Here is an 11,897-nt window from a genome sequence, read left to right on the forward strand (position 1 = left end):
TTCCCTTTCTTAAAATTACTATTTCATACGGGGCACCTGGGTGGCTCAGTCAGTTAAGTGATTAAGCGTCTGACTTTAGCTCAGGTCATGATCTCGCGGTTTTAAGTTCGAGCCCCACATCAGGCTCTATGCTGACAGCTCAGAGCCTGGAGCCTGCTTCACATTCTGTCTGTCTGTCTGTCTGTCTCTCTCTCTCTCTCTCTCTCTCTCTCTCTCTCTCTCAGGCCCTCCCCTGTTTGTGCTCACTCTCTCTCTCTCTCTCTCTCTCAAAAACGAATAAACATTAATTTAAAATTACTATTTTATATATGTAAATAAAAACATTTGCCTCCCTTTACATTCCTGTTATAAAATTTCTATTTAAATTTACATTTAGAGGAGCCTGGGTGGCCTAGTTGGTTAAACATCCAACTCTTGATCTCAGCTCAGGTCATGATCTCACAGTGGGTTTGAGCCCTGCATGGGGCTCTGCACTGACAGCACAGAGCCTACATAGGATTCTGTCTCTTGCTCTCTCTCTGCCCCTTCCCTGCTCACTCTCTCTCTCAAAGTAAATAAAAGTTAAAAAAATAAATAAGTAACTTTACATTTAAAATTTACATTTTATATATAAAAAATAACAAAAATTTACAGTTAAATATAGTATTTTTATTTAGTAAATCACATTAATTATCAATTACTATTTTTGCATTTTCCTATGTGGGTTATCACATTAAACATAACTGGTTCTAAAAAAGAATGATGATGATGATAAAATGGAAAATCTGAAGGAAAAATGTATTATGTACTATAGAATCTAAAAGAAGTAGAAGTGAGTATGAGACTTCCAGATGCCATTGAATTACTTTGCCAATATTTTGCTGTTTTTTTCTTTTTGTCAAATGTTACACTAATGAATCCTCAAAAAGACATCAGTATAAATCACTCCATACTATATTGTCCTTAATGTGGAAGAATAGACAGTTTCTATTTCCACCAGTTGCCTAAAAACGTGCGAGGTGTTAAAACTGGTATTGCCTTTCCTCTCATTGGGCAGAGACCTTGTCTTTCCTATTATCTATTCAGAACTGAGTCATAAATAATATTCATGCCATATACGAAGAACAGACTCTTCTCTGTTCAAATCATTTGCTCATTAAACAAACCTCTCTGGCACAAAGTTTTTCAATAAACATTTAATAAAATGTATCTGGTTTTATAAATTTGCTGATAAAAATTATTAGACACCCTCAGACACCAGACTCAAAGACTTTCCCTAACATTTTACTTACTAAATGTAGAAGATTCGCAGGTAGAAAGCCAAAGACGAGACAATTTATTTTTATAGAGCATGTCAAGCAACAGATAAGTCAGAAAGGAGAAATTGAAATTTCGAATCTCACTGGCCGTAGAAAAAATCAGAAAGCACCTCCATTACACACCTCCTGCACTTTTTGGAAATCATATTTTGAATGTGTCTCACAGTCTGGGCTGAAAGTAGAAGTGATTTCTTAAACACTATTTTTAACTCCCCAGAAATTACTTCACAGAAAGAATACTAAAGTGTTGCCAAGAATAAGTGAAATAAATATTTAACTTCCTTGGAATGGCATTATTGTGAAAATACAGAAAAATATGGTCTTATTCCATAAAGAAAAATATGCAGATACACTGAGAAAGCAAATAATAAAAGCTATTCTGAGGCTTAGAAGGATTGTGTACAAAGGACAATGGGGATTCTTATCTAGTAATTTTCCCTACTGCTTCAAAAGGCATCTTGAGGTTCACAGTTATAAATCTTATAAAACATATCTTTTGCATGTTATTAAATTTTAAATACAGTAAACATTTTTACTCTTCACTTGCTTAGCATAAGATACATGAGCTTAACTTTCCATGTCATATACATTTCTAAAAAAGCTCTTTATCTTTTACCCCAAAATATTTTGATATTATGATTATCAGTGGGAGGGAAAAAAGCCCATTATGGAAATTATGTAGGAAATGAATAATTTTCCCAATTTAATCTGAGACCTGGATATCTGATGATAACACTGTCAAGATGTTAAATAAGTCTGTCAAGGCGCGCCTGGGTGGCTCAGTCAGTCGAGCATCTGATTCTTGATTTTGGCTCAAGTTATGATCCCAGGGTCATGAGGCTCTGCTCTGAGCATACAGCCTGCTTAAGATTTTCTCTCTCTCTCTCTTCCTCTGCTCCACTCCCACTAGCGTATAAAATAACATAAAATAAGTAAAATTAAAACTGGCCAAAAGGATCTATAGATTCAACAGCATCCTTATCAAAACTCCAATGTAATTTTTCACAGAAAAAAAGAATCCTAAAATTGACATGGAACCACAAAAGTTTCCAAAAAGCTAAAGCAGTCTTGCACAAGAAATAGAGAATCTGAAGGCATCATACTTCCTGACTCCAAATTATATTTCAAAGCTGTAGTTATCAAAATAATACGCTATTGGCATAACAGACATATAGGCTGATAAAGACATAATAGGAATCCAGAAATAAGTCCATGCGTGGGCTAACTGAATCTCTAACAAACGTATTGAGAGTACAAAATGGGAAAAGGATAGTTTCTTCAATAAATTGGGAAAAATGGATATCCACTTGCCAAAAAATGAAATTGGACTCTAATTTTATACCATATACAAAAAACAACTTGAAATGGAATAAAGACTTAAATGTAGGACCTGAATAATAAACTCCTAGAATAAAACTTGGGGGGAAAGTGGCTAAACTGTGATTTCAATCTAGGCAGTGGAGCTCCACAGTTCATACTCTAAAACCCTATGCTTATGCTCTTCTGTTTCACTTATTTATTGTTTGTCTCTCCCTTGAGAGCAGAAATTTTGTCTGTTTAATTTGTAGTTATACTTAAGGTGCCAGAAACAGTGTCTGGCATCTATCAGATGCTCAGTTAATGTCTGATCCACAATTGTGGGCCAGGTAATGCAGTAGTAAAACTGCTTAGTTTTAAAAAAATTAGTAAATAGAAACCATAAATCACACACCTCAGATAAGACATAGTTATAGAGAAGTTACTACCAACTAATTTTTTCACAAACTATCTTTAATGCCATATTTCTCTGAAGTCTCCTACTTTTATGAAGTGGACTGGCCATGTGGAGCCTTAAGGACAGCATTTTCCCCTGTTAGCTTTAGGCCTGAATCAGAATCAAGCCAAACATACCCTGATACCCTGGGCTTAGAATTTTCCATCTTAGCACTGTGAGTACTGGAAAATACCAGAGGAATTAGAATACAGTGCCAGTATACTAGTGGAACAACCTAATGAAATCAAAGAAAATCAGAAGTAATGACCCCTTGGGAGAAGTATTTGTTTCTGAGATACATAATCTTTACTTACTTTGTTTTGAACCTCACTGCAGACACAGTGAGGCCCCTCAGTGGGTACTCCTACCAGATCCACAATTCCAACTAGGTAAGAGACAAGAGAGAGAGAGAGTGCCAGAGAAAGAAATATTTCACATTCTAAATAATTTATTATAAAAGCTCACTGATGCTGTGAAAATTCTAATCCCTGTATAGTTTATGCTACCATCTAAAATTTAATAATTCACTTTTTGCTAATAGGAATGCAAAAGATTCTACCTCTATAGAGAATAAGAGAAAAGTGGGATCATAGGCATGAAAACATAGGTAGCAGTGTGTAGGGTCTAAAAGAGAAGGAAAATGCAGGTGACCATCCTCCATGAAATCTGATTTTCAGATATTTAAACAATTCCGGAAAGAATGCAATTACAGTGAGGACATGAAATGAAGACACAGAAAGAAAGATATAAAAGGAGAATATGAAAACTAGACTATAAAAATTTTGAGTGTGGAATTTTTTCATATATCTCTAGCAAACCATGAAGTGCCTAGTGCATAAATATTCAACAAATATTGTTAAATAAATGGATTCTTGTTGATGATTATTAATTTCAAATATATCCATTAGAAATACTTAATTGTAAGACCAATGGATATCTACTTTAGCACAAGCAAGAACAGAATTTATTTGAAAAATTATGGGAAGTCCAAAGCAAAAAGAAAACTGATGCACTGGGACTCCAAAATGGCAGGCATTTTGGAGAATCTAAATCACACCTATGAAAGGAATTTTCAGAGTACCACCACTTTTAAAATTGGTAAGGTCCATCTTCAGATTGCTTGGTTCAAGATTCAAATTTATGGGGTGAGCAAGTCCCCCTGACTTAGTCTGGCCAGGAATTGGAACTCTGAAGAATGATTCAAAGACGAATGTGAGGAATAGAGGAAGGGTAGTTTCCCAGATGCAAATGCAGGTGCTCTTAACAGAAGAGAGGAAATCCAGGGAGGGGCACTCACTGTACTTCCTCTCCAGGCATTCTACTGGACTTTTAAACAGATTACTCATTTAATTCCTTCAACTAGCTTTTGAGATCAAATTTGTTTCCCATTTTATACTAAAAAATCTGGCAATAAAAGAACAAGAATTTATCAGATTATAAAGATATCCTAACTTTAAAATACTTGCTCTTGGAACAAAAAGGTGACATAACATCTATCCCACACTCATCATAACAGGGTTTGTTGGGTTTTTGTTTACATATTATTTTTTAATTTTTTAACCACTCTACTGAGGTATGATTGATATATGTAAAGTATTTAATATATACAAATCAATGAGTTTGGAGGTACATACCCATGAAACCACCACCATCATGAGGCTACAGGCACGTCCATCACCTCCCAAAATTTCCTCCCACAATACCACCACCACCATGTCTTCTTCCTCTCCTTATACTTCTTCTTGTTACTATGTGTTAAGAAAACATAAGATTTACCTTCCTAGCAATTTTTAAGTAAACAATACAGTATCATTAGCTATAAGCACTACACTCTATCATAAATCTCCAGAACTTATCGTGTATATCCTATACCTTTTGACATCACCTCCCCATTTCCTCCTTCCCTTAGTCCTGCTAACCATCACTCTATTATCTGCTTCCATGAGTTTCAATTTCATACATAGTGAATTTTAGATTTTATTTAAAATGTTTAATTCCATACATAGTGAGAACATAAAGTATTTGTCTTTTTGTGTCTGATTTATTTCACTTAGCTAAATGTCACCCATGTCCATCGATATTGTTACAAATGTTGGAATTTCCTTTTTTAAGGTTGAATAATATTCCATTGCATGTATATAAATTTCTTTATAAATTCATCCATCAGGACATTTAGGATGCTTCCATAGCTATTTAAATAGTACTTGAATGATCACAGAAAAGCTAATATGTCTTTAAGATCCTCTAGATAAATACCCAGAAGTGAGATTTCTGGATCACATGGTTCTATTTTTAATTTTTTGAAGAAACTCAATATTCTTTTCATAATGGCTAGACCAGACCAATTTACATTGCCACCAAGAGTGTATCATAGTTCCCTTTTCTCCATATCTTTGTCAATGCTTGCTATCCTTTTTTTATTATTATTTATTCATCCAAACAGTGTAAAGTGATATCTCATTGTGGTTTTGATTTGAATTTCCCTGATGATTAATGATGATGAGTACACTGTCATATATCTGTTGGCCATTAGTAGGTTTTCTTTGGAGAAATGTCTATGCAGGTCCTTTGCCCATTTTTTCAATAGGTTAGTTGGATTTGGGGGTTGCTTTTGTTTTGTTTTGCTATTCAGCTGCACGAGTTATTTATATTATTTTGGCTATAACCCTTTATCAAGGATGTGGTTTGCAAATATCTTCTCCCATTTAATAAGTTGACTTTTATTTTGTTGTTTCTTTTGCTATACAGAAATGTTTTAGTTTGATGTAATCCCAATTGTTTATTTTCGCTTTTGTTGCCTGTGCTTTTGGTGCCACATTCAAACAGTCTTTGCCAAGACCAATATCAAGGGGCTTTCCCCCCAAGTTTTATTCTAGGAGTTTATTATTCAGGTCCTACATCTAAGTCTTTATTCTATTTCAAGTTGTTTTTTGCATATGGTATAAAATTAGAGTCCAATTTCATTTTTTGGCAAGTGGATATCCATTTTTCCCAATTTATTGAAGAAACTATCCTTTTCCCATTTTGTACTCTCAATACCTTTGTTAGAGATTCAGTTAGCCCACACATGGATTTATTTCTGGATTCTCTATTATGTCTTATCAACCTATATGTCTGTTATGCCAATAGCATATTATTTTGATAACTACAGCTTTGAAATATAATTTGGAGTCAGGAAGTATGATGCCTTCAGATTCTCTATTTCTTGTGCAAGACTGCTTTAGCTTTTTGGAAACTTTTGTGGTTCCATGTCAATTTTAGGATTCTTTTTTTCTGTGAAAAATTACATTGGAGTTTTGATAAGGATGCTATTGAATCTGTAGATCCTTTTGGCCAGTTTTAGTTTTAACAATGTTAATTCTTTCCAGTTCATAAACATGGGATATTCTTCTATTTGAGTCTTCTTCACTTTCTTTCAATGGTGTCTTACAATTTTCAGTATAGAAATATTTCACCTATTTGACCAAATTTATTCCTAAGTATTTTATTGTTCTGATACCATTGCAAATGGGATTGTTCTCTCAGTTTCTTTTTCAAATAGTTCATTGTTGGTATATGGAAATGCAACTGATTTTTGTATGTTGGCTTTGTTTCCTGAAACTTCATCGAATTTGCTGATTAGCTCTAAACCATTTTTGGTAGAGTCTTTAGAGTTTTCTATATAAGAGAACATTTCATCTACAAAGAGAGACAATTTTACTTCTTCCTTTCTCATTTAGATATCTTTTATTTCTTTTTCTTACCTAATTTCTCAGATTACAGCTCCTAGTACTATGTTGACTTAAAGTGGTGAAAGTGGACATCCTTGTCTTGTTTCTAATACTCAAGAAAAAGCTTTTAGATTTTATCATGGAGTATAATGTTAACAAGGGACTTAGCATATATGATCTTGATTATATTGAGGTACATTCCTTCTATACCTAATTAGTTGACAGTTTTACCATGAATGGGTGTTAAATTTTGTCAAGTGCTTTTACTGCATCTATAGAAATGATGTGGGTTTTATCCTTTTTTTTTTTTTTGCTAATGTGACATATCACATTTATTGATTTGCATATATTGAATCATCCTCATATCCCAGGAATATGCATTAATTCTCACAATTTTTGCTTCCCCAAGGTGCTAGAACCTCTCAGCTAGACTTCTACTCTCGTAAAGGTCTTCTCATCAAGTGATTATTAAAACTGGTATTTCAGTGAGGGTTTAGAGGCTGGCTTCTCCTATCCTGACATCACTCCTGGTCAGGGTTTGGAAATCCATCTTTGTGAAACAAAAAACTAATACTTGTCAAATGATATGAATTTATTAAATAATTTTATAAAGGAAATTTTGAGCTTACAGATATTAGAATAGAAATAATAAGTGGCAAGTGAACATGGACGTCATAACTGTTCTTAGAATGAATGCCAATAACAGGACCCCAAGGTTTTGTTGCTTAAACTCAAACATAGGAGAATAACCTTTAGGGCCATGAAAAATGGAAAGCACTATATGTGAATCTATCATAGAGGCAAAAAGCTATAAAGACTGCATCCTCATTGAAAGGATGATCTGGAAAACATCAATCAGGAAAAAAACTCACCAGGGAATCCTACTGGTTTTGGTAACTTCAAGGTGGTAGAAGACGATAGCAGTAATAGTTTCAACAGGGAATTGGTAGCCAAGAACTACTCTCATGAGAGGCTGAGCTCAATTTACATGTGAAATTACCATGGGAAACCATGACAAAATTTATACAAAATTATCACAGAATTAAATAGAATAAAAAATTTCCAAAGAGGGGGCTGACAAAAATATTTCATGAAAATGTAAGAAATTGCAAAATTTCTTAAAAATTATTTAAAAATTGAAATATATAAAGATACAAAGGAAAAATCCTCACATGCCAGTAATCATAATAAAAGAAGATGAATAAATCTATCAGTTAAAAGGTAAAAATTACTGTCATAACTGTAATGTGATTTTGTCCCACCTAGAAGCTATTAAGTTATCCTATTCCATTCATGGGTGTTGGGAGAACACCTGAGACTTCTGAATCAGAAACAGAGGATGTTATTACATACTACACACCGAGGGGCATGACCATCATTGATTGTCAGTTTCCCTTGACCCCAAGTCCCACAGGTAATAAAATGTGATGCAGAGGAGTGCTGTGCAAAACTGTTCTTTGTACCAGATGGAAAGAGTAGCTTGTCTCTCAAGGTTGCTCACTTAAACCCTGAAAAGTGGCCAGATAGAGAGCAATCAGGGCCCTGAATTCTTGGCACCACAAGATTATGCAGGGATGCTTAGGGCCCGTGGTAGATTATGTCTCCCTACAATCCACCCCTTGTTCCTATATGCTCTTGGCTGAACTCAAATTTCCACTTGTGTATGCTATTCAGTTGGCCACTATGATTATTCTTACCAGTAGAGGCCAGGACCAAATTGATCCCATTTTTAGTAAATATTTGAGAAAGGCTGCCTTTAACCAGAATCTAGGTGTTAAAATGAGGCCATTCTGCATTTACCTAAACTAGACCTCTTATAGTCACAGATTCAGCCAACTGTGAATAAGCCCTAGAAGAGACTAATTGGTCTTAATTCAGATGGCTTAGATGTAGTATAAGTTCAGTCTTTTATCCATTTCAATTCACAGTGAAAACTGAATTTCTGATTTATCATATCAGTGTCAATTATTACAGTGAATCACAGATGGGCCAAAAGCACCATCCCATAAAGGAAAGTTATTCTATGGCCCCATATCTCCTAACTACAAACATATAACCTGAAGGATCGCAGGTCATTGCAATTCAGGATTTATTGTTAAACCTGACTTGGGTCATGATTGCATTTATTTGGTTAAGCCACATGGGCCAGGTCACCAGATGACTGAAGCTCCTCTTGCCATCATGCATTAACCCAGAGCTACTCAGGTATCAGAAAAAGCATTTAAATTTGTATCCACTGAACTGAAACAAAATTGTACTGGCCCATATGTTTGGTGGAGACTCCACATTCAGAACATACCACTGATAGCATCTAATACATCAGAATATTCCAGGACTGGTCAAGTCCACATGACTAGTTTATATTTTCAAAGCACATGCATGGAGATGACAAACTGAGTAGCAGGTCAATTACTAGTCACAACTGCTGCTCAGTGATTGTTTTATCAGGCTGTACTTTGGGACAAAGGGGACAAAGAGCATTGCTTCCCACTCCCTTGGAGTCTAAGCGGTTTCCTCCTCAAGCATTGGGATCTTTGCTCTCCTTTCATGTCTCTGGAATAATAAGTGTCTCATATTACTAGCTATTAACTCCACCATTTCTCAACTCATACTCTACTTACTCCTATACCTTTCATCTGGAATAGGCCAAGTATAAAGGAAAAAAGGAATTTTTATAAAATTTACAGACTCATTATATACCCTACCTTGGCCTACATAGGTCATTATGTGGTACTCGGCTAGCAGTGTACCAACCAAGTTGTCATTATCTTTTTGATCTAGGATGTCAATCCAACAAGAGAATCTGGATGACTAAGTCAGAATTTCGTTTAAATACACTAGCCTCTCTTTTAGCTGGGCTGCCACCAAGAAGACATACACACCAATATGGCCTGGATTTGTTGTCAGGGGGAAAAAAAAAAAAAGATGCACCATGCTTAGGAATGGTCGGAGTACAAGGCAAAATCTTCAAATTAAGTCTACATAACTCCCCACTATTACCCTGGTCATTAACCAGTAGGTGACCAAGAAGTAGTGAACCCTGTCAGGGGATGGCTACATTCAGTGACCAAACTGCTTTCTTAAGGCTTGTGGACCATAAAGAGGGAGGGAGGTAGAATCAGAAATCCTTTTGATTTGATTCTTAAGGAGTTAATTAGAGGGCTCAGCAGTGCCAGAAACCTGCAGTTGATAGAGAATATGAATGCTCATGAAATACACAGACTATCAGCCCATTGGTGGGTGTCTTTCAAACTAAAGGCATAATAATGTCAGACTACAAATGGTTAAGATGAAAATGGAACAGTTAAGTTTGATGAGCCATAACAATGGCCAGAAAAAGCTCATCAGATACAAATAACATAAAAATGTGTCAACAGCAGGGAGGCACCACTGGTAGCCTGTACAGGGTCAAAGATCAAATATAGTCAATTTGCCGGAAGCAGGCAGAGTCATTATCTCGTTCAATATGGCCTCCTTCATTGAGACAAAGGGGCCTTTTGGCAAAAGTTCCAAATCTAGAATGCATTGCAGCTTCTTAACGATAAGTATATAGTCCTTTACCATACAGCCATTGTGTGTTGGTAGATGTGTTGGTAGATGTCTGGTGCAATGATAAATCCAAATGGCAATGGTGATGCAGGCCTGATCAACAGCTTTATTCCAGTAAGTCTTAGGGAACAGGCTCTTACCATGGGCATCAACAAGAGTGAATCAGACTGTTGGATTGAAATTAGAATTTATTTTCGCAGTTCTCAAGTCCCAACAGGCTGATTTTTTAATCTAGTAGTCTGCAATCTTTGAAGTAAATGGCAGACAAGATGGCTGGGCCATTGGCAACAGCCCAAGACTTGGGAAAAATATAAGCCTGGCCCTGGAGAGCACTGTCTGAGGCAATGGAGTTTTCTGAGCTGCCTAGCTCTTACTGTAGTCAGTCTTCTACAACTGAATGGAGCTGGCTGGTTCCTCTCACCCACTGGGCACCATTTACTTTCACCTTAACCAAACCATCAATGAAACATGCCCCTGTATTCATGGGAACCTCTATGAGTCAATGTTCTTATGAACCAGTACTTTTGCTTCAGGCGGTGAAGAGGGGGATAAGGATAGCTGCCACTTATGTATGTAAATCCAAATTTCTGGCTATGTTCCTGAAAATATCAATTCCATTTCCTGAACAAAGTCTGTTGGACACTTTCCACCTTATTCATCACTGAGTATAAGCTGACTCACTCCAAATATGGACATGCCAGGCCAGAGAGTCATGGATAATACCTCCATGGATTATGTATTCAGGTTTAAAAAGCACTTAAGAGCAGATCATTAGCTGCATTAAAATAAAAGGAGGTATAATTGGTGTCTTTGTTAGAGGCACGTCTATTTTCTTTCTTCTAATATTCAATGCAGCAGTTCCCTGGATTGATTATGTTGTGACTTAAACCTAGTTATTGGTCCAATGGCTATGACAAGTGGGAGTGGAGCCTGAAGTCTGTGTTGTCTTACTAGCAGTAGTCTTCAGCAAGAATGGAGGGGTGAGAAGACTGCTATACTTTATCAGGGAGTAGTGAGCTAGCTACAGTTACAAAGATGATGGTCTCTTTAGCATACAAGGGTATCCACAAGAGATATGCATAGAAAACTCACTTCTTGCAGTATTTCATTCACTAGTTTCACATCACTCCCTAAATGCTACTTAATTTTATTAAATTTTGGTTTATCAATCCAGGCTGGGTTTTTTTATTATTATTATTATTACTTGTAACTTCTGCAAATAGTTTACTTCTTTATTTTTCTTTTTTTTTTTAGTTTAGTCATTTTAAGAGAGAGACACACACAGCTTGAGTAAGTGAGGGGCAGAGAGAGAGGAAGAGAGAACCCCAAGCAGTCTCCATTGTTGCAGAGCTGGATGCGGGGCTCCATCTCACAAACCGTGAGATCATGACTGGAGCCAAAATCAAGAGCTGGATGCCCAGCCAAATGAGCCACCCAGGGGCCCCTTTATTTACTTTTTCACAATGCATGAGACTTCATTATTAAATGTATCCCATTCAGGTGAAATGCATTTGTTTTTTCAATTTTTAGGTGTTACAAATAATGCATGGTGAATATTCTTGCACATATGTTGTTTTGCATTTATAG

This window comes from Panthera tigris, chromosome B2 (assembly GCF_018350195.1).
Source record: "Panthera tigris isolate Pti1 chromosome B2, P.tigris_Pti1_mat1.1, whole genome shotgun sequence".
In the NCBI taxonomy this organism is placed as follows: Eukaryota; Metazoa; Chordata; class Mammalia; order Carnivora; family Felidae; genus Panthera; species Panthera tigris.